Here is a 12,602-nt window from a genome sequence, read left to right on the forward strand (position 1 = left end):
AACCATTGCAAACTTTGGGTTTCAATATGTCAATCTTCCAATGAGTCCTTCATTGAAAGGACTGATGCTGAAGCTGAAACTGCAATACTTTGGCCACCTGATGGGAAGAACTGACTCTTTGGAAGAGCCCCTGATGCTGGGAAATGTTGGAGGAGAGAGGAGAAGGGGATGACAGAGGATGAGATGTTTGGATGGCATCACCGACACAATGGATATGAGTTTGAGTAAGCTCTGGGAGTTGGTGATGGATAGGAGGGCTGGCCAGCTGCAGTCCATGGGGTTGCAAAGAGTTGGATATGACTGAGTGACTGAACTGACTGAAATGAATATCAATCTTTGGGAATTATTTGCATAAAAATGATTAAAATTGATTTTTTTTTCACAGAAATGAGATAAAATTTAAGGTTTAAAGAGTTGCTCTTCATTCATTTAAGAAGAGTTGTGGATTTATGGGCTTAAATTTTTTATCTATTTAATAGTTTTAATAGGGAAAGGGGCAGGGTACAACTTTCAAAAGAATGATACAGCTATAGGATATGACAAAAACTGGTTAGAAACAATGAGGTCCAAGATGGCCCAAGATTCAACTTACAGTAGACCTTGAGTCTCATCATGCTCTCATTGCAATATATTTGCAAGCTAAATGCACACCCACTAGCCCCATGACAGTTCTGAGGCTAACCATAAAAAGTCAGACAGTGGCAACCATTGGGTGGTTGCCCAATTCCTGGAAATATTTACTCATTAGTGAATTTTCCTCAAATAATTTTGGAAATTTCCCTCAAATTATTGGAATAAACCTTCCACTCATCAGCTTATGAAATTACCTACCCCATAAGAACTAACCACATCTTATTTGGGGCTCTCTCACCTTCTGAGATGGCCCATACATCTTGGAGTGTGTTTCTCTCTAAATAAACCCACTTCTTACTTATCACCCTGTCTCTCACTGAATTCTTTCTGCAATGAGATATCAAGAAATTCAAATCTAATGGGAGCAATTATACTTTTTGCCTTTGGTAGATATTAGCTCTTTAACCTTTCACTGGATTCTATTTCCTTAAAACTTTGTTGTATGCTGGCTCTGTGTAAACTTGTCAAATTCCTTAACTTTTCTTCATCTGTTCTGGCCTCTACCACCCTCACCACCCACCTTCTATCACAGTCACTATACACATGAACTAAGCCATTCTTAAAAAGTTGGATTATTTCCTGACTTTATATTCTGATATCATTGATATTTCTAAAGAGTTGAGTTTATACATTAGATCCTCAAGATCTTAAAATGCAGTCTTTGAAGATTTCATTGTTGGGCTTCCTGAGAGTATTAACAGCACAAAGTTATCATCTTTTTCATCTGCTTCATCATCACTGACATCATCTTTATTAAAAAAAAAAGAAATTTAATTGAGTGCATTTTAAAGAGCTTACTAACTTTATTCAACAACTCATGAACTGGCCAATATCTAATCTAACAGATAGAAAGTAGACCCAGAAAACTATACAAGTCAAAAGATTTTACAGACAGAAAGCAGTGGGAATAACGAAGTTATACTGGGAAAAATGTGATAGATTATTGCAAGGTTACTTTCCTTATAGGGGATAGGAGAAGATATCTGGCAGGTTATCTAATAATGCTGATCAAATGATTTCTGCTTAACAAGTAAAGATTTCATTTCTGGAAGAACTGAAACTAATTAAGTTAAATCTTGTTTTGGTGACATGGAGTTTAGTGAGGAACTACATTTAGAGTTTTTTGTCTGTTTTTTACATCTTCATTAGCATTATTATACTTGTAAATTACTGAGCTCTTCCTATATGGCAAGCAACTTTTAATACACTTTATATGTATTATGTAATGCAATCCTCAGTTCATTCTAGGGGTGGTTATCCTTATGTCACTATGAACGGAGATTTTAGGGATTAAGGGTTATTGCTCAATGTGACACTCTAGTATTTAAAGGTTCAATTCAAGTTTAGGCATCTCTATTCTAGGACAAAACATACTAACCTATGAACCTATTATGTTGGGCATTACGCGATACTTTTATGGTATTTAAAAATAACTGTAATTATTGGGAGTTCCCTGGTGATCCAGGGGTTAGGACTTGGTGCTTTCATTGTTGAGGGCATGGGCTCAATCTCTGACCAGGGAACCAAGAGTCAGCAAGATGCAAACAAAACAAAACAAAAATTAGTAGAAGTTATGAATTAAAAGAAAAAAGTAAAGATATTAAAAACATTCTGATCAGTTAGTTTACCAGTGATCAAGTGAACAAATATCCAATTCTTTGCTAATATTTGCCAAAATAGATTTTTTGAAAAGATATGTTACTGAACTCAGGTTCAGCTACTCTTGAAAGCTGATATGTGAGAGATAGGTGTTGGTTGGAAAAGAAAAGGTTGCTTTATTCAGGAGGCCAGCAACCTGGGGAGAAGGCAGACTAATGTCTAAGATCCAACTCCAAACAGTCTGCTTGACCACAACATTTTTAAAGGGAGAAAGGGGGAAGAACCTCAGTTAAACATTAAGGTGGTCATCATATTGTTCATCACCTTTCACTGTGTACAGACTTGCTGACTCCTCATGATCTTGCTGTAGATGCTCGTTTGTTCAAGTAGTTTGCTCACAGGATTACTGAAGGGGAAGCTAGGGAAAAGATAGAGTCATCTGTTAACTACTTCCATAGTTTAACACATTATTGACCAGAGACCTGTTAACACGTCTTTTGTTAGCCAAACGTTATTGACTGGAGTGTTTCAGTGTTCACTTATAAAACAAATTGCCAGCCACAGACACTAGTTTCTTCAAAAACCCCCCAGTCAATAATGCGTTAAAAAAATTCAAAATGTTAGGCAAGGCATTGCATGATCAAAAAACTTGAAAAGCACACTAGGGCTGAAGGTTAGTGAAGTATGGGAGAACATGATGTAAAGGTTAACATACTGCACATACATACACATGGCAAGAGGAGAATGCATTTAGAGAGAGGGAAAAAAAAAGTTGGGAGGACTGCAGTAAACAAAGAATGCTCAGCTTTTCATTGGCTGAGTCCTTGCCAGGAAAGAAGAGGAGCCCCTCTTCTTCCTGTTGGCTTTGCTCTTATCACAGAATGGAGCTCCCCCTTCTGGTCTCTCAACTCTATTTAATTGAGATTTCTGTTTATTATTTCTTTACATTTTCCCCTTTTGACCAAGATTTTTCTCTGAAAGCATTGCTAATCAAGAGTCAAGTTGTATAGTTTCAGTTTTTTTCTTTATTTAATCCTTTCTCAGTGTCAGAAATGATCATTCATGTGACTGATGTTTCACTTCAGAGGGAAAGTACACAGGCTAGAAATCTACCAAAGACGCATTCAAGTAAAGGAGGAGTAAGAGAGCGATTTCTCAGGTACTTTTAAAATCTAAATTCCATATGTTACTAAGATCATAGACATTGGAGATAATCTGAAATGTTACATCATCATCAAAGATGATGTCCAGTTATCTTGGGAAAGCTGTATCGTTAGATGTCATCTGCATTACTTCTAGGAAATGTTTACTTTCAAATGATGGGCATGTTCAGCCAGAGATAAGTGCTTTCTTTCAGTGAGTCACAGGAATCCAAGAGTTTAGTTCTTGGACTCTGGTAGCATAAGTGTTGGTTAGTAGTACCTGGTAAGAGCCTTTCCCACAAGCTTGAAGAGAGTTCTCATTGAGGGATCTTTTCCAGTAGGAAAAAACCCCAACTTGCATGGTGTGATGCTTAAGGTCTTTATCTCCCAAAGGCGCACTGGGAAAAGATTGCTCTATTGAAACATTTTTATTTTTTAATAAAAAGCTAATAGGCATTTGCAATATTGGATTATGTCTCCTTTTATCAGAAAAGAAGCAGAAGCTAACGCATTGAGCATCCTGTAACTATCTCAAAGTGTGAAAGTCTGTAAGTTCCCAAAGGAGTGGGACCAAGGCAATAACTTTTTGCCAAGCTAATTTGGAGGATCTTGACAAATTTTGCCTGTCGAAGCACCTGGACAGCAAAATGGGTTCCTTGATCACTGTAAAGTCTGAGAGGATTTCTGCAGCTAGGGATAATATTTTCCAAAAAAGCCTTAGCCACAGGAGAGACAGTGGCCTGTCTACAAAGTGAGGCTTTATTCCACTGTGAAAACCGTGACTAAAATCTATTTATATCCATTAGATGAAGGAAGTTGTTTGAAATCCACAGTCATGTGAAATGGGAACCAGATATCAAATGGTCCATTAGACAGTTTAAAATGCCTGGTAGCAAAACAGACTTCTCTGGGTTGTATTTTGGACAAGTGGGACAAGTGAGGTGTGGCACTTTTTTGTGTGTCTTTGCTAATGTTTCCTCACCAATATTGATTGATGATGGCTATCATTTTTTCAGTAGACCAATGATTTAATGAAGATGTAGTGATAAGAAATAGAAATTTTAGAGTCTCCATTAAGCCTGAGTTGTCATTTGGCCCAAACAAGAACTTTGTCCATAAGGAAAACAGTACTGATTCAATATGGTCAAATGATTGGTGTTTCCAGGTTTTGTTCTGGTACTATCAGAGATAGTACAAATCAAAGATGCCAAGGGGTCACTTAATGTGAAGATGGGTTACTCTGAAGATGATTGCCAAATTCCATAATTATTTCCCCTTTCTGGGAGGAACAATTTTGCTTGAAGTCTCAACCCAGTAAATGGGCACTGGCAGAGAATCTAAAGGAAAAAGGGTGTGTTATCTCTTGAAGGGCCTACAAAAAGGGATAAGTTGACAGGAACCTCTTGAAGTTTGTTAGAGATTCTGACTGATCTGTTTTAATACTCCAAGACAGGGGCTGTGTTACAGTATTGTGGTTGAGTACCATGCGTGCAGCTCTGGTGTCAGTTGGGATTGAAAGAGACTAATTCCATGCCTGGAGAGATGTTTCTCTGAGCTGAAGAAGAAGGAGAATTGGGAAGAACACTTGTACTTTTCTGGAGTGCCATCACTGAAAATGGGAGGACATTGAAAAGGCTAGTTAGACAGCTGAAAAACCTCAAGTGCTTAAGTTTGTAACCATCTCTTTTTCAGTATCTTGAATCTTTGCAATAATAGTCAGACTAGGAGGCTTTGGACTTCATTTAGAAGCCTTCATTTGCTGGAATTGAAGACTGAGAATTTGAGGGGTGTTCCTTTGAAGTTATTCATCAGACTGTGAGAGAGGTCCTTGGCACATTAAACCTAGAGTGGACACAGTTTTTTATTTTGATAGAATTAAAAGCTACTCACGTTGAATCAACATCTGAAGGAACACCAGAATTTATTTAAAAACAGTCAGAAGTTAATGGTGATATTTATGAAAATGTTCATCAGATTTCTATGTGCAAGCCTAAATTTTATTCCAGTCAATAGGCTTTGGAAAAGCTCTAGAAATTGCTCAATGACTTTGCCTGACAATTCCCTGAGTCTGGTCAAAGAAGGTAATGCACTGGTTTCCTGGTTGTAACTCTAGAGACCTATCAGAACTTTTCCAATGAGCAGCTTTCATCCAATACTTGGCCTGACTTTCACCAACAAGGAAATAAATTAGCTGATGTAAGTCAGGGAAATCATGTTGGTCAGTTTGAACATCTGTTTTAAATTCCTCAGAAGATCTATGAGGATCTTCAGTTACTTTGGAAAACCTTTGACTATGGCTCACAGTTGAACTTCAGTTCGGGAGTGTAAGAAATTAAGGGTTTATTCTGACCAGTGTGAGGTGACATCTCTTTGTAGTTTTGATTTGCATTTCTCTAATAATGAATGATGTTGAGGATCTTTTCCATGTGTTTGTTAGCCATCTGTATGTCTTCTTAGAGAAATGTCTGTTAGGTCTTTTTCCCACTTTTTGATTGGTTGTTTCTTTTTCTGGTATTGAGCTGTATGAGCTGCTTGTATATTTTGGAAATTAATCCGTTGTCAGTTTTTTTTATTAGCTATTATTTTCCCCCATTCTGAGGATTGTCCTTTCACCTTGCTTGTAGTTTCCTTTGATGTGCAAAAGCTTTTAAGTTTAATCACGTCCCACCTGTTTACTTTTGTTTTTATTTCCATTATTCTAGGAGGTGGGTCATAGAGGATCTTGGTGTGATATTTATATCATCAAGTGTTCTACCTGTGTTTTCCTCTAAGAGTTTTATAGTTTCTGGTCTTACATTTAGGTCTTTAATCCATTTTCAGTTTATCTTTGTGTATGGTGTTAGGAAGTATTCTAATTTCATTCATTTACATGTAGATGTCCAGTCTTCTCAGCACTATTTATTGAAGAAGCTATCTTTGCCCCATTATATATTCTTGCCTCCTTTATCAAAAATAAGGCACCTATAGTGCATGGATTTGTTTCTGGGCTTTCTTCTTGTTCCATTGGTCTATATTTCTGTTTTTTGTGCCAGTACCATGCTGTCTTGATGATTGTAGCATTGTAGTATAATCTGAAGTCAGGAAGCTTGATTCCTCCAGCTCCATTCGTCTTTCTCAAGACTGCTTGGCCATTCAAGGTCTTTTGCATTTGCATATAAATTGTGAAATGTCATTAAGAAGTCTACAAACAATAAATGCTGGAGAGGGTGTGGAGAAAAGAGAAATCTTTTGCACTGTTGGTGGGAATGTAAATTGATACAGCCACTATGGAAGACAGTATGGAGATTCCTTTAAAAAACTAGGAATAAAACAACCATGTGACCCAGCAATCTCACTCCTAGGCATATACCCTGAGGAAACCAGGATTGAAAGAGACACATGTATCCTATTGTTCATTGGAGCACTATATACAATAGCTATACCATGGAAGCAACCTGGATGTGCATGGACAGATGACTGGATAAAGAAGTTGTGGTACATATGCACAATGGATTATTACTCAGCCATAAAAAGGAACACGTTTGAGTCAGTTCTAATGAGGTGGATGAACCTAGAGCCTATTATACAGAGTGAAGTAAGTCAGAAAGAGAAAGATAAACATCGTATACTAATGCATATATACATAGTCTAGAAAAATGATACTGAAGAATTGATTTGCAGGGCAGCAATGGAGAAAAGTGTTCCCTGGTGGCTCAGAGGATAAAGCATCTCCCTGCCGTGCGGGAGACCTGGCTTCGATCCCTGGGTTGGGAAGATCCCCTGAGAAGGAAATGGCAACCCACTCCAGTATTCTTGCCTGGAGAATCTCATGGACAGAGGAGCCTGGTGGGCTACAGTCCACGGGGTAGCAAAGAGTCAGACATGACTGAGAGAGTTCACTTAATGGAGAAACAGACATAGAAAATATACTTGTAGACATGGGGAGAGGGGAGGAGAGGGTGAGATTTATGGAGAGAGTAACATGGAAACTTACATTACCATATGTAACATAGAGAGCCAACAGAAATTGGCTGTATGGCTCAGGAAACTCATACAGGGGCTCTGTGTCAACCTAGAGGGGTGGGATGGGGAGGGAGATAGGAAGGAGGTTCAAAAGGGAGGGGATATATGTATACCTATGACTGATTCATATTGAGGTTTGATAGAAAGCAACAAAATTCTGTAAAGCAATCACCCTTCAATTAAAAAATAAATAAATTTTAAAAAAATTAAGGGTTTTGTCTCTGGATCCTCAGAAATCTTAATTTTAGAAGGACAAGTTCTGACAATTCAGAGGAAAAGGGAGTAGAGAGAGTTTCATAGAAATGGCTAAGTTGGGTGAGAATTAGTTGAGGGGGGAGTTGAAGGTATAGCGGTAGAAGGCAAGGAAGAAGATGGTGTCAGAGATACAGCCTAAGACAAATTGATGAGAAGGAAGAGCCTGAGGCTTTGGATGCCATTTTATCTCTCTTTACTCTTACTTCAGTTAATCTTAAGATCTTAGTTTGCAGAGAGGCAGTGTTAGACTCCTGATGACAATGGAAAGCCTCAAAATATGAACTGAAATAAACATTCTGCTCAGTTCTGGAAATTGAGTGATTGTAATCCAGATTAGTTTTAAGAATGTTAAGTTTGGGGATTTCAAAAGTTTATTAATTTTTTACAATGCTTATTGCTTAAATCCCTGTTTGCACAGCAGATAAAAGGATAACCATATGAACACTGTGGTTATAAAGAGAATAGAGAAGGAGGCATATTGTAGAAAATAAAAATCATCATGTACTTGTCTTTTCTTCTTCTTAACTTACCAAATCTGAAAAACTAATCTAACTAAAATGTTTAAAAGTTTCCATATTTAGAGTTAGTTGGAAATGTATTTTAAATAATACCATCCATGCCAAGTACTATAACAAGTTCTCTGTTTCATTTAGAGTTTTAGAAGCATTTTGGAAGTATTTTACTTTAATGAATTTAGTATTTCACATTAATAAATTATCATTGACTCTATATAATAGTATGCAGATTTTTTTAAGTTGGAGGACAGAATATTGTCTGATAACCTGGAAGAGAAATTAATATTGCTAATGAAATTAATAATATTAAAGTCCTTTGAAAATAATAAAATATATTTTGCACTTTACCCAACACATGCAGTAAAAAACAAACAAACAAACAAACAAAAAAACAGAAAAAAATCAGTTTCACCTTGTTTGTATTCCAAATAGATCAAGAGAATATTTTTTCTAGTAGTTTAGACTGCTTATAAGCATCACATTATTTTTGTGACAGTAATCTTTGTCACTGTTTCATAGAGAATATTGTTGTTTATGTTTAAATGCAACCACTGAGGGGTTGGGAATGCAAATCAGATAAGCTACTTCAAAACATGTAAAAGCTTCAAGTCTTCTTCACTCGAGAAAAGGAAGCCAGTTTTCAGCTTTCAAAATGGTGTTTCTCACTGACACTAAAACTTAAGAACCCTATGTTGTAAAGTTAGAACAGATATAAAAAGAATGCAGAAATCTTGTCATAACTTCAGTAAATGACAGTTTTCTTATATGTTGTCTTATTGAGACTAGGTTCTCTATTTCTATTGTATTTAAAAATAGATTTTCTTTGGAGATAAATTTATTCCCACAATAAGCCTGCAACTGGAACTTTGAAGCACATTTTTAAAATGCTCTGAATGGAATGTAGTGTTTTTCCTGGAAATAGAATCATTTGGATTTCACTTAATCCTTTCTTTTCATTAACTTTTCAAAAGACAATTTGCATTGGCATCAGTGGTTATAAAAACCAAAGTTGCTTCAAACTGTAATTACTTCTAACAATTAAGGAACAATTTCTTCAACAAAGTAAAATTTTACTAGATTTGAACCTATATCAGATTTTAGAAAGCCAAAGAAAATGCCAATTAATATTTCAGATGTGTAGGGATACAAGTATATTCTTTGCATAAATGAAGTTTAAGGTAATAAAGTTCAGACTTAGTCTGACTGCTACAAGCATTATTTTAACATTACAGAATGAGGTGAACACAAAAGGAAAGTAAAAGTGATTCTTTGTTGTAAAAACATTAGCATGTATTTTTTTCTTAAATTCTCACTGCCTGGTCAGATTTCATTTGTATTTCCCATTTTATACAGTAGAAAAATGAGGTTCAGTGTCTACGGTTGCAGAAATAATGAGGACAGTGCTATGATTCCAATTGTGACCTTCTTGATTGAACCCATATTTTTATTACTCTATGATATCACAAAAATAAGTTTCACACTTAAATCTTGACCTCCAAGAAACACACAGACCAAAATAAAAAATGTCTAACAAGTTAAGATTTTACATTATTCAGAACAATGAGGACTGGATAAATAATCAATTCTAGGAGCTTAGAGAAGAGGGACTTTGGTATTTAATGGATGACAGGTGAAGGGGAGATTTTTAGGACACTGATGGTTCTTGAGACGGTCTCCAAGAATTAGAGAGGAGTTGCGTGGGCATGGAGGATGGTGGGAAGCATGATGGAAAAAGAGAATAGCTAAAACAAAGTAACATTTGGACCTAGGATTTTGCAGATTGATAGTAGCACCAGTCTAACCATTGAGGATATTTATTGAGTTAATTATGAAATGGAAAAAATAATGGGTTCAGGCATGGCCAAAGATTAAATATACAAATAGATAATGCCCAGACTATTTGTTACAATAGCAGTCTGATCCACAGTCTACAGCTCTGGAAGGCAAACTACAACCTCTGCAGCAGGTTGGTCCCTTAATGCCAAATAAACTCCCCTAACAAGTTATGTAAGATGTCTTGCTTCTAGTTAGCCTGCACCCGACTTTCCTAATGCCAACAAATTCTAATTAGGGCATACTTTAAGTCTTCTTTTTTTCTGCTATTACTATAAAGCTTTCTCATTCTTTTGCCTGCCTTTGAATCTCTGTTAAATCCAAGTGATGATGGTGGTGGACTCTGTTACTACTGTTGGTGTTCAGGCACTAGTCTAACTCTGATCCCAGGGACTTCAGCACACCAGGCTTCCCTGTCCTTCACTATCTGCCAGAGTTTGCTCAAACTTGTGTCTATTGAGTCGGTGATGCCATCCAACCATCTCATCCTCTCTCATCCCCTTCTCCTCCTCCCCTCCATCTTTTCCAGCATCAGTATCTTTTCTGTTACTAGAGGAAACCCTGAATAAACAGCTGTTGCCTGTTTTCATTCGAGTGGTCATTATTTATTTCCATACCAGTTATGCTTGATTGGAAGCAGTAGTCATACAGGCATATATACAAATATAGTGACCTTGAAGATTGTTATTGTAGAAGGATTAAATGTAGGAAGAGTGAAAAATTAATACCTGAGTGAAGACTGAGTAGTTAAATTATTGCAAGGTTAAGTATAAGATGAGAGTCCATGAGTAGGATAAAGAAATGGAAATAAAATAGAAAAATAAAAATAGAATTGTCAACAATTCATTCATTCTTTCTGTTACAAATATTTACTATACTTCTACTTGGCCACTTAATTAGAATCTTCTGGGTAAATTTGTTTCCAAGAATGATATATTTTTCCATAATAATGAACATCCTCAAAGTAGTCCTGCCCTATTTCCCCAGCCTTTATCCCTGCTACATACTTGGGTCATAGAGGGCAATTATTGCATTTAGGTGCATAAAAGCTATTGACACTGAGGACCCAGGGGATATGTCTCTCTTTTATCCTTTTTTTTCTGTAATGCTATCAGTGGGTAGTAGAAACTTGGGAATGTGAATTTACTCTACAGACATTTGGGGAAATATAATTTAAAACAAAGTTTCCTTCCAACCCAGAAAACCTCTCCACAAGGTTTGTAGGGAAAGAAAACAGTTTTATCATTCGATAAGCATTAAACCAGACTTAATTCACATCACAGACATTTTGCCAAGAGACTAGTTTCCCACTAGGTCTCCTTTGACACACTGAGGTAAATGGTGGAAGTCTCATTACTGCTGAGCAGAAATGGAATTTCCGATTCTTCAGGAATCTTCTGCTAACTCTACCTGGGTGGCAGAAGGTGAGAACCTTGTTCTTTCTCTCTGTGTAGCTTCTACAATATGGTAGCAGAGCATGGCTTGTTACCAGTGGGGCGTGATGAGATTTCCAGCTTCTAGTCTGGCTCTTCTGACTCTAGCAGGGACCCTCACTATACCTTGTTACTGCTAGATGAGGTGAAAGTTCAGAATCCCTGCATGGTCCCCAGTGATGCCACGCTCATATGGGGTGTCGGAACCTTGCCATAGCCAGGCAAACCCCTATGCCTAGTGTCCCTACTCGGCCTGTGATGACAGGGTTGTTGCTGGGAAAGCAATTTTTCCCACGGTGTTTCCTGGGGTAGAGTTCTTGTTGTCCAAACGTCGGTGGTTGTTTTTGTTTTACCAGGTTGTCCTTCTCTCTATATCCATTCTCGAGAAACAGAAAGCTTTCCTTGGGTCTCCCTTGCATGGTCCACTGGCATTTCTGTGTCACTGATACCTCTAGCAACCAGTTTGGGAAATGTGAGGGGAAAAAAGAAAACCCAACAAGCTCACTGCTGTGTTGTCCTTCAGGTACTGATGTTCCTGGCCAGTGTACTTTCTCTCTTCACTTTCCAGAGTTTCTTGTATTTTTGTTTTATATGAGTTGTCCAGGGTTTTTAGCTTACCTTAGCAGTCTCTCTCATATTGGCCTGGATATTCCTTTGAATATTAAATATAAAAAGTTAAATCATAACTTTTTAATGTATTGCCCCACATCCCAATGCAAAATATCTTATTATTTGGGGGGGTAATTTTAGAAATCTGTTTTGATTAGGTAAACCTTTTCCTTATAAGTAATGTGTAGGATCTCTCTGAAGGATGAAGTTATCTGTAGTGTCAGGACACTGATAATCACAAGAATACAAACTGGAAATGGATGAACAAACTTCAGGAGGAAACTTTCTCCTTTAGTCCGCTGGATCATGGAAAAAGCAAGAGAGTTCCAGAAAAACATCTATTTCTACTTTATTGACTATGCCAAAGCTTTTGACTGTGTGGATCACAATACACTGTGGAAAATTCTGAAAGAGATGGGAATACCAGACCACCTGACCTGCCTCTTGAGAAACCTATACGCAGGTCAGGAGGCAACAGTTAGAACTGGACATGGAACAACAGATTGGTTCCAAATAGGAAAAGGAGTACGTCAAGGTTGTATATTGTCACCCTGCATATGTACCTTATATGCAGAGTACAT

The sequence above is a fragment of the Ovis canadensis genome, chromosome 4, assembly GCF_042477335.2.
Source record: "Ovis canadensis isolate MfBH-ARS-UI-01 breed Bighorn chromosome 4, ARS-UI_OviCan_v2, whole genome shotgun sequence".
Taxonomy (NCBI): Eukaryota; Metazoa; Chordata; class Mammalia; order Artiodactyla; family Bovidae; genus Ovis; species Ovis canadensis.